This window comes from Suncus etruscus, chromosome 2 (genome assembly GCF_024139225.1).
Source record: "Suncus etruscus isolate mSunEtr1 chromosome 2, mSunEtr1.pri.cur, whole genome shotgun sequence".
In the NCBI taxonomy this organism is placed as follows: domain Eukaryota; kingdom Metazoa; phylum Chordata; class Mammalia; order Eulipotyphla; family Soricidae; genus Suncus; species Suncus etruscus.
This window is the reverse complement of record NC_064849.1, coordinates 83690302-83705620: the sequence shown is the minus strand read 5'-3', so window position 1 is coordinate 83705620 and position 15319 is coordinate 83690302. Positions and strand designations below refer to the sequence as shown.

General features: G+C 43.0%; 1 non-coding gene across 1 annotated transcript; it reads left to right on the top strand.

Annotated features, from left to right (window-relative positions):
* Window positions 1-1055: 1055 nt before the first annotated feature.
* Window positions 1056-1159, top strand: LOC126002237 (U6 spliceosomal RNA). The gene has a single exon (XR_007492997.1). It is a non-coding gene; the product is annotated as a U6 spliceosomal RNA (small nuclear RNA).
* The last annotated feature ends 14160 nt before the right edge of the window (window positions 1160-15319 follow it).

Below are 15319 nucleotides of genomic sequence, written 5' to 3'. Positions count from 1 at the left end.
CAATCAATTAATTCCACTAGTTACCTCTGTGTCCATGTGAAATCTTTGTTGTGTTTCTGGAGAGCATCAACAAGTACTGTTAATCCTCTATTGTCTCTAGGCTTTAGCCCTTTAATTAAGTGGATTCATTAATGTACTACATCCTCCATTACGTAAATTTAGCCACAAATAGGGTTGTGCTAGAAAAACTAGTTCAACAGACACTTTATTCAATTCATTTCTGATCGTGAGGATCAGAACAGAACAGACAGCAGAGGTCATTATCTTGATAATGACCTTGAATGTTCCCCCTGATCTCCTTAAGGATATCAAATATTTTCAGGGAAATCAACTTTATCATTTATGGGGAAAACAAAATATTTATTCTCAGTAGGTGTTTCCATACCATATGCGAAGAAAATATGAAGAATGGTACCTTCTCATATGAGATGAGACAGCCTTTCTAAAGCCAGAGTTAAAATGTTCAAGTGTGTCAGGAGTAATCAAATACTTTGGTTCTCTTGAATTGCCAGGGATCTGGGTGAGATTTTCTTTTCTATTTGTGACACTGTCCTAAGAGTGAAAAAACTCAGATGTAAAAGTCGAAGAACCACAGAGTATGGTGGACCCAAAAGGAGAATCAAAAGGCCATGATAAGAATATGAAAGGATGCAGGCCCGGAGAGATAGCACAGCAGTGTTTGCCTTGCAAGCAGCCGATCCAGGACCAAAGGTGGTTGGTGCGAATCCCGGTGTCCCATATGGTCCCCCGTGCCTGCCAGGAGCTATTTCTGAGCAGACAGCCAGGAGTAACCCCTGAGCACCGCCGGGTGTGGCCCAAAAACCAAAAACCAAAAAAAAAAAAAAAAAAAAAAAAAAAAAAAGGATCCAAATTAATGTTTATGTATTCAGAGATGGCCAGGCCAAGAGATTTAGAAAAATTGTATAGAACCATCTCTGAATAACCATTCTAGACTTTCAACCCCTTTAGAGAATCCTGTGTTCTCAAACATGAATCTCTCTTTCTCTTCTGTCACATGTCTCTGAGCAAATTTCTTTCAATAAAACTTTGATTTCGTGCTCACTTTGGCAGCACATATACTAAAATTGGAATGATTGGAAGATTAGCATGACCCCTGCGCAAGGATGACAAGCAAATTCATGAAGTGTTCTATATTTTTTTGAAGAAAAAAATAAACAACTTTGATTTCAGTAAATAAAGAGTAAATGAACTCTGCTAGTGTGTCTGGTCCACAATGCTGTAACAAATAGATGCCCCTGGAATCAAGATCTGTCCAGCCACATGGTTCAGGGATAAAGCATTTACCTTACATGTGTGAGGCTTGGGTTCCATGGCTAGCACCACATGATCCACAGAGCACTACCAGGAGCAAACTCTGATCATCAAGCCAAGAGTAGCTCCTGAGTAGTGGTGCCCAAAAACCAAACAGAAAAAAAGAACTAGTACAGGAATGTTCCCTTTGTCACCTTAGAGTTGACTCGACCACCTTAGGAGAATGATTCTCTTTTTTATTTTTTTTAACTATTTTATTGATTGATTGATTGGTTGGTTGGTTGGTTGGTTGGTTGGTTGGTTGGTTGGTTGGTTGGTATTGGAGCTGCATCTGGTGGTGCTCAGGGTTTACTCCTGGCTCTGCACTCAGAAATCATCCCTGGCAAGCTGAGGGCCCTTATGGGATACCAGAAATCAAATTGGGTCTCTCTGGGTCAGCCACATGCAAGGCAAATGCCCTATTACATACTATGCTATCTCTTCAGCTTCAGGAGAATGTCTCATTGTCTCAATGGGGCTGGCTTGCACAGTAGAGTTTCAAAAGAGATTAATTTGGTTTTTTATTCTTTGTTCATGTGAACCATGCAGTTGGGCAAGTCTGCTGGACACAAAGCCTAGTTCAAGAGTATTCCTGTAACCTGTCCTTTTCCTAGACTTTGGAAGTCAACCATTCATGTGAGCAAGTGAGTGAGCAAAAGAAAGAGAAAGTAATAAGTGTAAAAATAATTAAAATATGTAATGTAGGGCCCGGAGAGATAGCACAGCAGTGTTTGCCTTGCAAGCAGCCGATCCAGGACCAAAGGTGGTGGGTTTGAATCCCGGTGTCCCATATAGTCCACCGTGCCTGCCAGGAGCTATTTCTGAGCAGCCAGCCAGAAGTAACCCCTAAGCACCGCCGGGTGTGACCCAAAAACCAAAAAAAAAAAAAAATGTAATGTAAAAAGTAAAAAAAATATTTTTTTGGTTTTTGAGTCATACCCGGCAGCACTCCAGGTACTCCTGGCTCTATGCTCAGAAATTGCTCCTGGCAGGCTTGGGGGACCATATGGGATGCCTGGATTTGAACCACCATCCTTCTGCATGCAAGGCAAACACCTTACCTCCATGCTATCTCTCTGGCCCCAAAGTAAATATTTTTAATAAAATAAAATAATAAATAATTACACAGCAATACAGTGGGAGAAATCTTTGATTTAGTGTTTTTGGTAAAGACAAGAGCATGTAACATTCATTCATCCAGGAAAACATTTCTGAAACATGGTCACTCTCTTCACAGAAGCTCCCAGTCATATGCTTTGGGATGGGCTGTGTTCAGTTCTTGCTCTCAAGAGGTCTATAGAGATCCGGGCAGACATAAAAGTCTGAGGAAGATGCCTGGGCAATGGGTTTGTTCTAAGTGTTTTGTTCCCTAATTGAATCTGATCATCCCTTTTAAGTATAGTGAAAACCCAATTGTAGAAGGCCTTTCATTTAAAATGGAAAAAAAAAAAAAAAAACTCTGTGATTTCCTCCTACTGGAAATTTAGACAAAGGGGAGGGCCTATTATCTAATAAATTATCTGCATTAAAAATGCATTAGCCATCTATCTTCATAAAATCTAGTGACAGCTACACTACTTACTAAAAATAATGAATAAATAAAACAACACAGTCTTCTCTCCACGAGTCTGCTTTATGGTTCTTTTGAAAGAAACTCGTTAAACTCTAATACGGAAGAAAGGAAACAGCTTTACAATAAATCCATATGTTATAAATAAGAAAATGTTTTACATAATACTTTAATTGGTAATTTAATTTAAGGTCCCCTGCCTTCCTTCCAGCCCCCAAACTGCAGAAACCTAGAGAGTAAATTATGCTGTTGAGGGGGTCAACATACAAGAAGTCCAGCCTCAGGATTTGCTTACCTGCTCTGCCAACCATATGGTGGGATTCAGAAGTACTTCCTGTACCAGCCCTAGCCATGGATATGCCTCCTTTTCTTTATGAAAACCCAGAGAACCCAGTTGTCCCAAGGGCCCCCATTGCCCAGAGTTAGAAAGGTAGATACTTCCAAAGACACACTGGCTCCCTAAAAATTTGAGATATGTTGATAAATTGAACTGAGTCCTGGACAGGCATCCACAAGGACCATGGGAACCCAAAAAGCATCCTCATTAGTTATGGCCTTTGTTTGATTTAGAAAAACAATGCAGCAGTCAGAGCAATAGTATAGTGGGGAAGGCATTTGTCTTGCATGTGGCCAAATCAGGTTTGATCCCCAGGATCTCATATGGTCAACTATGCATCACCAGGGAGTAATTTCTGAATGTGTAGTCAGGAATAACCCCTGAGCATCGTTGGATGTGTCTTTCCCCAAGAAAGAGAAACAGGGTATATTTCCATCAGTGCTGAGAAAGAGGCATTATTTACTCAACAGAAGCAGCCAGGCCATGAGAACACTTGCAGGGCTGCTGTCCACAGCCTACAGAGCCACTGTGGAAGAAAAACTGAGCATCACCAATGGCCTGGGCTCCAGCAAAGAGACAGAGGCAGCAGCCCAATGTGAGGAAGGAAAGGCTGGAAGAAGAGCAAGATGAATCTTTGTGAAATTGGGAATTGGAACTCAGAGTCCACTAGGGTCAAGTAAGGAACTTGTAATTATGAAGTAATAGCTATGAAGGGTAAATCAATGAATGTTTGAGAAAAATATGAAATTGTATCCTTCTGGCTGATTTCAGTCAGCATAATGGTCCCCATCCCAGTTCCATCCACATTGTAGCAAAGAGTGTGATTTCATCTTTTCTGAAAGTTGCATCATATTCCTTTTGTAGATGAATCTCGTGGCCACACTCAACTGTGTATTATGAGATTACATGAAGATGGAGAAAAAAAAGAATTGATAGCAAAACATGAATTGATAACAAACCCTGAGTCCTGCAGTACAAACTCAGAACACCAGATTAGGCAGGAAGTAGATTAAATATGTGTGACACTTGGGCATGTTGATGGTGGTGAGGTAAACATATTGGTGATAAAGTTTCACCAACACCATAAGCCTCAACACCGTTGCAAACCCATGGCCTTAACTACCAGACAGTACTTTTAAAAAGGAATGAAAAGTAGATGGAATTTTCCTTCGCATTTCTCATCCTCTCCTTCCCTCTCACCCTCCATGCTCTCATGCATTAGAGTTCAAGTATTTCCTCTCGTGATTTTCTCCATCTTGCTTCTGCTTTCCTATGGTCTATTTCCTATCTCATCCTTTTTTAATATCAACTACATGATAATATTCTGTGAGTGGCAGGTGTATGAAACAGCCTGTGATTAAATGACCTCAAGTTCCTCACTGGGGGAGAGAGGGTCCAACTCTGACAATTGTCCCCTTGGCCCAATAGGTCAACAGTCAGTGCTAGCCTGTTGCTACTCTTCCTCCTTGGCACCTCCCACAACTGGAGTATTTGACCTAGATCTAAGTATCAAGGCAGACAAAGTTAACCTGGGAGAAACTCAAATACCAAACACAAAGGCTTCCTCCTCCAAACATCTGCATAAGAGAATCATCCTGAACCCCCAGATATGTAATTCTATAGAGTGGTTTTTCCTCTGTGATCCTGTGAGCTGGGACAAGCTTCATGAGAACATTCCAGAGCCACAGGAACATGTTTGGGATGTGTATCGCCAGGGTACAACTGAACCTAAATCAAGGGTGGGTTGAAGCAGTAGCAATGGCTGCCTAATTTGCTGATACTGGCCCTCCCAAAGGTTCTGTGTTGGATGAAAAGGAAGAAAACATTATTTTCTGCCTCAACTTTGGGTGCTCCTTCTTGGTACCACCTGGACCTCCTGAAATCCCTACATTTTGGGATAGAACATAGAGCAAAGGTCCAGGTCACTCCTTATGGACATCTATGTATGCATCATTCTAGGCAGAAGGAAAATCCTAGGAAGTATTTTATTCTCACATGTGTGCACCACCACCACCACATAGAACCACACAATTAGTTACAGACAGTCTTGGTCAGAAGCTGTCATAAAACTATCACAGATTGGGTGGATTATTCAACAAAATGCTTGTTGAATTTTGATTGTTGTTATTATGTTGTTATTTTGATTTGTGGATCCATTCAGCAGTTCTTAGGACCTATTCCTGGCTCTGTACTCAGATATCACTCCTGGCAATGCTAGCAGGTGACCACAATACAGTGCTGGCTTTTGAACATGGGTCAGCAGTGTCCAGATCAATAGTCTAACCCTCTGTACTCTCTCTTTCTGATACCCACAACAGAAATATATTTATCAGAGTTTTACTGGGAGGTTCCAGATCAGGAAGAAAGTTAGTTCCTGTATCTTCTTAAGAAGTTACTATTCCTTGAGGTCATGGAGTCAGTTAGCAGGTGTGAACCCCAAATTCCATCCTGGGCACCACATATGCACCCCACATACACACCATCAAGTGTAACCTCTGTGGCCCCAAAACTCTACTGGGTTGGATGTCTAATTTAAATCAGCAAGATCTTGATTTCTTCATTACCACTAACTACTGACCTATTGGCCACGCAGTCTCAGCTCTGCTAAGAGAGGCCAAAAGTATTGCCTGGTGCATAGTGTAGATGGACTTGTTAAAAATAAGGGTCACTGAAGCTGGCTTTCAAGGCCAGGTCTGGCATCTGAGCTCTGGGAAGATGGAGAGGAGGCAAACTCCTCCCCCATGCTTTTTCATACTGAAGAGGGAGGCTGCAGCTGGACCCAGACGATCCCACATGCCAGGATTCCTGCTCCTTTCCTACGGGTATGGCTGGGAATCTGGGCAGACAGCTGGCCAATGGCCTCCTGGGCTGACCACTTAGTCCAGGAGACCGAGATCCCCCCATGCCAAACTGGTCTTCAGGGCCAGGTATGGCAACTGGGCTCTGGGGGGAGGGGGGAGGAGGGAAACTCCTCCCATATTCATACTGGACTCCCTGCAGCGGTGTCTTTTCTTACTAATACTCATTTTTATAACCGTGTGGGCGTAATGCAGCAAAGCATCTCTCAAACTCAATTCCAAGGCCTGTGAATCAAAAAGTACCTTGGCTTTTACTCCTCACAAGAATATATCAAAAGACTTAATTGGGAGTCTTATATTGCCTATGGAAGCTCAATACCTGTATAACAATACATCTTAAGATGTGTATTTCTAAATATACAAGTAGCCTCCTCCACCACTTGTTTTATTTGAATACCTTTTCTTTTTAACTCAATTTTATTTATTTGTTCTATCTTAATATATACATTTTTTCTCTATCCTTACCATTTTTGGTGCTGCTTGGTACAAAAAGCCTTGACTGGGATAAAAGCTCAGAACAAAACCAGACAACAGAGACTGTGTGTGCAGCCTGTCATCCTTACCCAGAATAGCACCAGCAACATAGTATTACACCATATGTTTTTGTATGGGCACAGTAAAAAAGGGGGGAAACCATAGACACAGAAACAATATCTTATCTTCTAGGGATAAGAACTCACTTTTTATAGCAGAAGGATGCCTCCCATCCTGAACATGTGTCATGTGGATACAACCAGTCCCCAGGAGATTGGACAGTGTTAGTCCAATCTGAAACCCCAGATCTCCGACATAGAAATGATACAGCTCCGGGCAACACCACCAGGAACTAAGCTCCATTAGGAGATTTATAGCACTACTCTGGCACCAACTTGTGCCAGTTTTGATAAAACAACAAGGAAAGGAAAACTTGGCCTAAGACCAGGCTGTCCTACCACATCACCTAGCACTAAATGGAAATCAAAAGAGATACCGTCCTTTGAACTGTGAAAAATAAGAGCACCAACAAAAGAAAACTGACTTTGACAACCATGACTGAACAGAGTCTACCTTGGAACTAATAAGGAAAACCCTACCCTAGGCTGTAGTCCAGGACACATAAAAAACAACAACAACAAGATGTCTTATTGCAGAGGTCCAACTTGGACAACAGAGACTGAGCAGAACCTTTGGATCCATAATATCCTAGGCTTCGGCTTAGGGACGGAACGAAAACAGGGAGCATGTGTTACAGAAGACTGAACACCACACAACGATGGATAGGAACCTCTAGAACCTAGAGACTCTATCCTAGACCCTGACCTATAACCTGCGCAAATACCAAGATCACTAGCTACAGTGGCTTGATTTTCTCACACACAACCGAGAGGAAACTTTCCTGGCATCACAAAAAAGCCTTTGGGATGGGGTAATGAGTATATATGGAGCCAAGGGTTGATACCATGATGGTATGCTTCAAGGATGGAGAAACCCTGAATCTCTTAGGCCATGGGAATTCCCTTTCTTCCCCAATGCTTACTGTGCCTATGCAAAAAAAAAAAGTGGGGGGAACACCAAACCCTACCACTCCAGCACCCATACTTTTTCTTGTTTTGTTTTGATTTGTTAGTTTTTGACTTTATTTTCCTTCTCTTTTTTCTTCCTCTTTTCTCATTCTTTTTTACTCTTGTGGTTATTATTTAGAGATTATTTTTATTTTTATTTGCCGGGTCCATTTTTTTCTTTTTTTCTTCTATTTTTCTTTTCTTTTTTTTTTTCCTCTTAAACTCTTATTTCTTTTTTGGTAGTTGTCACCAAATTTTTTTCTCCCCTTTTTCTTATCCTTTTTATCTCCAATGACAGTGGAATAGATGCTCAATCTACAAGCTGTAAAGTGGAGACCAGTTTCACTAGCATACTGGTGGGTAGAAGAGGGAGATATGGGATGTATACTAAGAACAGGAGCGGAGGGAGGACAGCACTGGTGGTGGAAATGCCCCTCATTCATTGTCACTATGTACCATAACTGATGCACTGAAAGATTTGTAATGCACTTTGGTCACAATAAAAATTAAAAAATAAATAAATAGGACCCGGAGAGATAGCACAGCAGTGTTTGCCTTGCAAGAAGCCGATCCAGGACCAAAGGTGGTTGGTTCGAATCCTGGTGTCCCATATGGTCCCCCGTGCCTTCCAAGAGCTATTTCTGAACAGACAGCCAGGAGTAACCCCTGAGCACCGCCAGGTGTGGCCCAAAAACCTAAATAAATAAATAAATAAATAAATAAATAAATAAATAAATAAATAAATAAGGGTCACTGAACATATTCCCAAGGCTGCCATCCCCATTATCTAATCACCTCTGACTGGTTCCATTTCCATACACCATGACACTGTGGGGCAATATTTCAGCCCCACAACTTACATAGTTGTGGTGAAACAAGCATTTATCGAGAGCAAGGTCAAGGTGAACAAGGCTGAGACTCTCAGCTCAAGGCCTTGCTAATGGTTCACAGAGACCACTAAGCACTTGAGAAATCCTGGAGGCTCCCCAAAGTTTCCACTGAGGGTGCCTGAACCCAAAGAAAGTAGACAAAGGCATTAATTAGTCCCAAATTAACTTTCCTCAAAGCTTGCAAAGTTGTAACCAAGGAGAAGGAACAAGGCTTGTCAGCAAGTAATGGCACAGTAAGGGGTTGGACGTCAGAATCTGGGCTCAAGGCCAAATTCAGGCTGTGGAGCGAGACCTGACCTTGGACATGGTGCTCTGGACTGATTCTGGGACAAATTTCAGATCATGTGAGGTACATTATGAGTCAGCAGAGAGCAGAAAACAGAGATTAGACACAAAGTAGGACACTGGCAAATTCCAGGGTGCACAAGGTAGAATAGTAGTTGTGGATTCCAGCTCGTGCTATGCTTGATGTTTGGAAAATCTACCAACTTCCTGTGTAGGGGCCAGAGAAATAGTGCAGTGGGTAAAGCATATTTCTTGCCTTTAAGCAACCCCACGTTGATCTCCAAAGCATCACTGAGGTAACCTGGGTAGTTTCTGTCACCCCTACATTGAATCACTTACCTGTTTAGCCAAGAATCACCAGGAAATGCCTCTTGAACAGAGACCAGGAAACTCAACCACAAAATAAAATAACAATAAAATAAAACAAAACACTTCTGTTACATTGCTGCTTCTATATAGAAATGGGCCTCCTGTACCCTTCCACTCTCCTTATTTCTACATCTTCTATGTCAACGTGAAAGAAAATCAAACATAGGAGAATTTCTACATCTTGGAAATCATTACTTGGTCCAGTCGCTAGCTCAAGCAAGAAATTGCTTCCTACTTGGGCTGGCAAGGAAACTTTCCTAGATCCCATTCCTGGTTTTTCTCAGACCCTTTGCTGCATGGTGCAAATGATGTATGAGTCCAGAGGAGGGGAAATAAATTTAAGTCATTCTACATCTTAATCCTGGGGCCATTGCATCAGCACAAAGGTAGGTAGATACTTGGTCAGATCATTCATCTTCATCTGAATCCAAGGACAGAATGGCAAGGACAGAGCAAGTTCATGGTGGTTCTCTTTATCTCTCAGTCCCACCTGCCTCCATCAAGCCACGTCTTGCCTTGTCTGAACCTGGATTTACAGAAAGAGTCTCCCTTCATTGTAATTCACAGTGGACCTTCCTTCTGCAGATGCTGGACATGACTGCATCATGGAACTCACAGAAATCACCTCTGTATGATCCTGCAATTTCAGCCATTCAGAGAGCTTTATTTTTTTTATCTTTCAGTGAGGGATGTTATATTCAGAAGTGCTGAGGGGCTACTCTTGGTTCTGAGCTCAGGAGTGAGTGACCTCTGGCAGTGTTCAGGAGACCATATGTGATCCCACTATTTGAGCCAAGGTTGGCCACATGCAACCCCTGTTCTATTTCCCAGTCCCAAGATGAAATTGATTTCTAGATGAGGCTCATAGGATAATCTTTATTATATTAAAGTCAAGGGTGAGAGAGGTAGTGCAAAAGTTAAGGCACTTGCCTGATAGGAGGCCAATCTCAGTTCAAACCCCAACACCATATACAGTCCCTGACCTCTGCCAGCAGTTATCCTTAGGCACAGAGCCATGCATAAGCCTTGAGCACCAAAATTTGCAAAAACACAAAAAACATTATGGTTCAATTGAGTGGAAATAAATGATCAGACTTAAGCACCAAGCCCAATAGTATCAACACCCAATCTACAGCAAGCTCTACACAAAGAAGACCTCCCACACTAGCAGTCCAAGGGGCAAAGGGAGGAGATATGGGATTCATGTTGGGAACAAGGTGGAGGGAGGACAACACTGGTGATGGGAATGGCCCTAATTCTTTGTCACTATTTACCTTAATATTACTGTGAAAGACTTGTAATTCACTTTGATCACAATAAAAATTATTTAAAAACAAAAATTATTAAAAGAAAAAAATGTTGTGGCTCAGAAGGTAGATTCTAGAAGGTCTTTGCTCAGCCCCTACAACCTGTGCCCTTTGGAAAATGATCTCAATGTTTCTAGTCTCTTTAAAAGGGATTAATGATGTACCAGTCTAATGGTTGCAGGAATTCATTAAAGTGATGGATTTGAAACACTTACACCATTGGAAGCTTCCTACATAGCACACATCTGAGTGGTGTTGGCTCCTGGTACCAAGAGTAGCATCCAAGCCTGTGCAAAAAGCTGGTTACTGCTGCCTGGCAAGGACACGTGTCTATAGACAGCACTCAGAGTGTTCCAGAAGACTTGGCTGGCCTGGTGTAGTTTATTCTTGTAAAAACAGTGAGACAAGACAGGCTCAGATGAGAACTCTTTATGAAATGAGAACAAATACACGGTAGAGAAACTGAGAGAACTTTCCTAAGGGCCCAACCCCCTTACCCCACCTACTGGCTTGTCCTCTGCCAGTACCTTCCTGGGAGCAGTAAAGGTCATCAGGTATGACTGCCAGCCTCTGGCCCTCAGAGCCCAGCAGAAGGCATCATGCCCCGATCTGCTGGATAATGTGTCCATAATGATTCGAATGCCAGGATTGGGCCGATGAGGCTTCCTCTGCCAAGCACTGTCAGCCAGAGGCTTTGCAGGTGCCCAGAGAAGTACAGGGCCGGAGAGCAGCTTTCAGTGCTCCCAGAAATTGAGAAATGGAATCTCTCCCACCTGAGCTTGTCTGAAGGATACTGTTCTGAAGGCCCACCAAAATTTCTTTTTTTTTTTGTTTTTTTGTTTTTTTGTTTTTTTGGGCCACACCCGTTTGACGCTCAGGGGTTACTCCTGGCTAAGTGCTCAGAAATCGCCCCTGGCTTGGGGGGACCATATGGGACGCCGGGGGATCGAACCGCGGTCCTTCCTTGGCTAGCACTTGCAAGGCAGACACCTTACCTCCAGCGCAACCTACCCGGCCCCAGCCACCAAAATTTCTAGCCCTCATCTGCACCTCAAGAAAAGTATCAATCTATTTGCATACAAATAAGTACTTACCAGCCCAGCTTGAGAATTAATCACTATGTAAATGAATCCAATTTGAATCTAAAGAATTGAGAGCTATAAGAACTAAAAGTAACTCCCTAAGGCTCTTCAGAAAGCAAAGGGAATCACTGTTTCAGGGCTCACCTTGACCCAAAAGATCATAGTTTCTGCAATGAGTACCTCTCAATATTAGGAGCTCAATGGCGCTGGAGTGATCATACAGCAGGAAGGGCACTTGCCTTGCACATGGATGATCCAGGTTTGATCCCCAGCATCCCATATAGTCCCCTTAAGCACTGCCAGGAATAATTCCTGAATGCAGAAGTAGAAGTAACCCCTGAGAATTGCCCTGTATATATGGCTGAAAACAGAGAAGGGGGGAAGGAGGGAGAGAGCAAGAGCTGCAAGCCATCCTTTCCGTTTCCCACAGCAGCTTTAGACCTTTGCATGGCACCATGCAGATTGATACAACACACACAGAGAAAGAGAGAGAGAAAGAGATAGAGAGAGAGGGAGAGAGAGAGGGAGAAGGAGAGAGAGAGAGAGAGGGAGAGAGAGAGAGGCAGACAGAGACAGAGAGAGACAGAGACAGAGAGAGAACACAGTAAAAAAAAGCATGACCTCTATCTACAGCTACTATGGGTGTGTTTGCAAAGAGATGCTAAAACAGAGGTAAGAAGGAAGGGCTCTATGCCCATTTCACTGGGGAGGTAGAAAGGATAGGATAGAAAGACAGAAGGAGGGAGAGATGTAAGGAGGTAGAAAAGGAGGGAAGAAGGAAAAGAAAGAGGGAGCAAATGTCCTTAAACAGTTAAGGAGTCTTCTAGGGTTAGACAAAAGCCAAGTTGGAAGACAGAGAAGTATGTGTTAGGGTAAGAGGTTCCTGTGAACATAGGCTGACTATGTCTGTGACTGGCCACCCTCCATTTTTGCATTGAATTAGCATGCGCATTGCCTAAATTGAACCAGTTTTGCTCCTCCCAGACTGTAAATTATCCCATGTGCCATTTCTCCAACCCCAGGTGAATGAATCTAAATCAGGGTTGCACACAAAATAATCCAGAACAATCTTCGACCTCATATCAAGAACAAGTTGCCTGCCAAAATAGCCATTTTTATTGAATACAGAGACAATCCCAAGGTGAGGGAGTAAGGACAGAGTAAGGACAGATAGTCCAAGCTATCCTGAGCCAGTCTGTCCCAGGTTTACATGTAAGACAATGTCTGTTTTGGGGTAAAGCCAAGTTATAAACAAACCAATACAAAGGAACCAGGAATGATCTTTGCTTTGGGTAAAATAAAGCATAACCTAACACTGGACTAATTCCAGATTTAATCTCCGGAACCCCACATAATTCCCTGAGCCTACCAGAAGTGATTCTTGGGTGCAAAATCAGGAGTGACCCTTAAACATAGCCAAGTGTGGCCCAAGAACTAAAACAAAAACCAAACATGGAAGAGAAAGAGGAGAAGAGAGAGAAGTGAAGGAGGAAAAGAAAGACACAGAAGTGAAGGAAAAAAAGAAGTGGAAAAGGAGGATAAAACAAAGAGAAGGAGGTAATGGAGAGTCAGAAACAGTCAGTCCCCCAATGCTGCTTCCCCTGGATCTGACTTACCCATTGGAGTGTCTCACTCCAGGCCTGGCTCTGCCAGGGAACCCAGAAGACACTTCCCTCCCCAAATTCTATTGAGACACTGGCTCTTTTATGAGAGCCAAGCAAAGCCTAGCCTGTTCTCATTTCTCAGTCATTCTGCAGGGTTCTGAGCCTTAAAAATACTGCCATGGGGGCCATGCCATGTTTAATATCTTCCCATGCAGCTGCAGGTTTATGGGGCCTCCACTTGTTTCATATTTAACATGGTGGCCAAGCTGGGCTCTGGCCGGTGAGTGCACAGGCCCTGCATCTGGGGTTTCTCCCAAAACTACTAAGAAAGCTGCCCTCTCCTGTGGAACATTGACTCTAGCTTTTCCCACCAGCTGTAATGAATGTTTTCTCTCATCCAGTGAGCAGAGACAAAGAAATGCTGGATGCATTCATGAAAAATGGTGGTCCTCTGAACAAAAGCTCCACACTGCACACCATGATGTGGAGTTCCTGAGCCAGGGAGGTTATGCAAATCCCAGCCCAGTCACTTCCCACTTATGAGCCCCCTTCGCATCTACTTCTGAAGGGTCCTTTCAGGTCTGTGGACTGCCTGTCCCTAAGCTAAACTAAGCTCCTGGCCTAAGAGGTAGATGACAATGACTTAGCCTTCTTAGACATAGTCGCAAATCTCGAACTCTATAAATCCCAAGAGCTGGGGTTGAAGTAGAACTTCATGTGCAAGTTCTTTTCCTGACCCATGAGCTGTGTGACCTAGTGCATGCCAATATTGATTTTGGTTTTGATAATGTAATAGAAACATTGGTATTATTACAATACTTTTATTTTTCTTAAATCCCCATGTATTAAATCCCCATGACAGTATTGTAATAATACCCAGAGACTATAGAGATGAGGGCTGGAAGGACTGGCCCATGATATGAAGCTTACTACAAAGAGTGGTGAGTGCAGTTAGGGTAATAACTACATTGACAATTATCATGACAATGGTAATGAATGAGAGAAATTGAATGCCTGTCTCAAGTATACAGGCAAGGGGTGGGGAGGAGGGAGTTGGGGGATATTAGTTGTAGGAATGTTGCACTGGTGAAGGGAATGTTCTAAAGGGGAGAGAGGGGGGAAGGGGGAGAGAGAGAGAGTGAAAAAGAGTGAGAGAGAAGTTGAAAGGCTTAGGGCCAGAGAGATAGCATGGAGGTAGGGCGTTTACCTTGCATGCAGAAGGATAGTGGTTCAAGCCCCGGCATCCCATATGGTCCCCTGAGCCTGCCAGGAGCGATTTCTGAGTGTAGAGCCAGGAGTAACCCCTGAGCGCCACCTAGTGTGGCCCAAAAAAAAAAAAAAATAGAAGTTGAAGGGCTAAAGGGCTCTAGTTTTCTAAAGTGGGGGAGGGGAGAGAACACCAGAAAATCATGGATTTGCAGAAAAAGCCCATGAACCAATCCCCAGGTCATGGTGTCAAGGCTGGCATTTCTAAGGAACATGAATAGACCTGGCTAAACTAGAAGTATTTTTCTGATGTTTCTAATGGGAATGCTGTCCCTCTGCCTAGCACAAGACAAGCCTTCCTGGGCTGGTGCTGGGGTAAAAGGATTTCCCCTGTCAGACTCCCTTGTAGCTGATGGGTATCCAGTTCAACTTGGGGCAGCTAAGGCCACCCGGTTTAAGCTTCTCTGCGTATTTGGGTATCTTCCAAGCCACTCCCACTGAATGTCTACCTGATCAAGATGGTTAGTTTTATATTTTCAAGATAAAACATCTTTATTTTGGTATTGGAGCAAAAATACAGTGGGTAGGGCATTTGCCTTGGACATGGTCTATCCAGATTTGATCTCTGGCATCTTGCATAGTCCCCCAAACCCTCTAAGCACAGAGTCAAGAAGTGTTCTTTTTTATAACTGAAACCCAACTATTAGCATGTTTGTAATCATGGTGCTTAAATAAAGATATCATTTTAAAAAAAAAAGGAGAAGAAGCAGCAGCAGTTGTAACTAAGGGGCCAGAGAGATGGCTCAATGGACTGAGTGCAAGCTTTGCATGCTGGAGGCCCAGGCTCAATTCCAGCAACTGCATGATCCTCTGAACTCGACCAAAGGTGACCCCCAAACAATGAGCCAGGAAACACCTCCCAAAAACTAAGGAACTAAAAAATTAGAGAGAATAAGTCC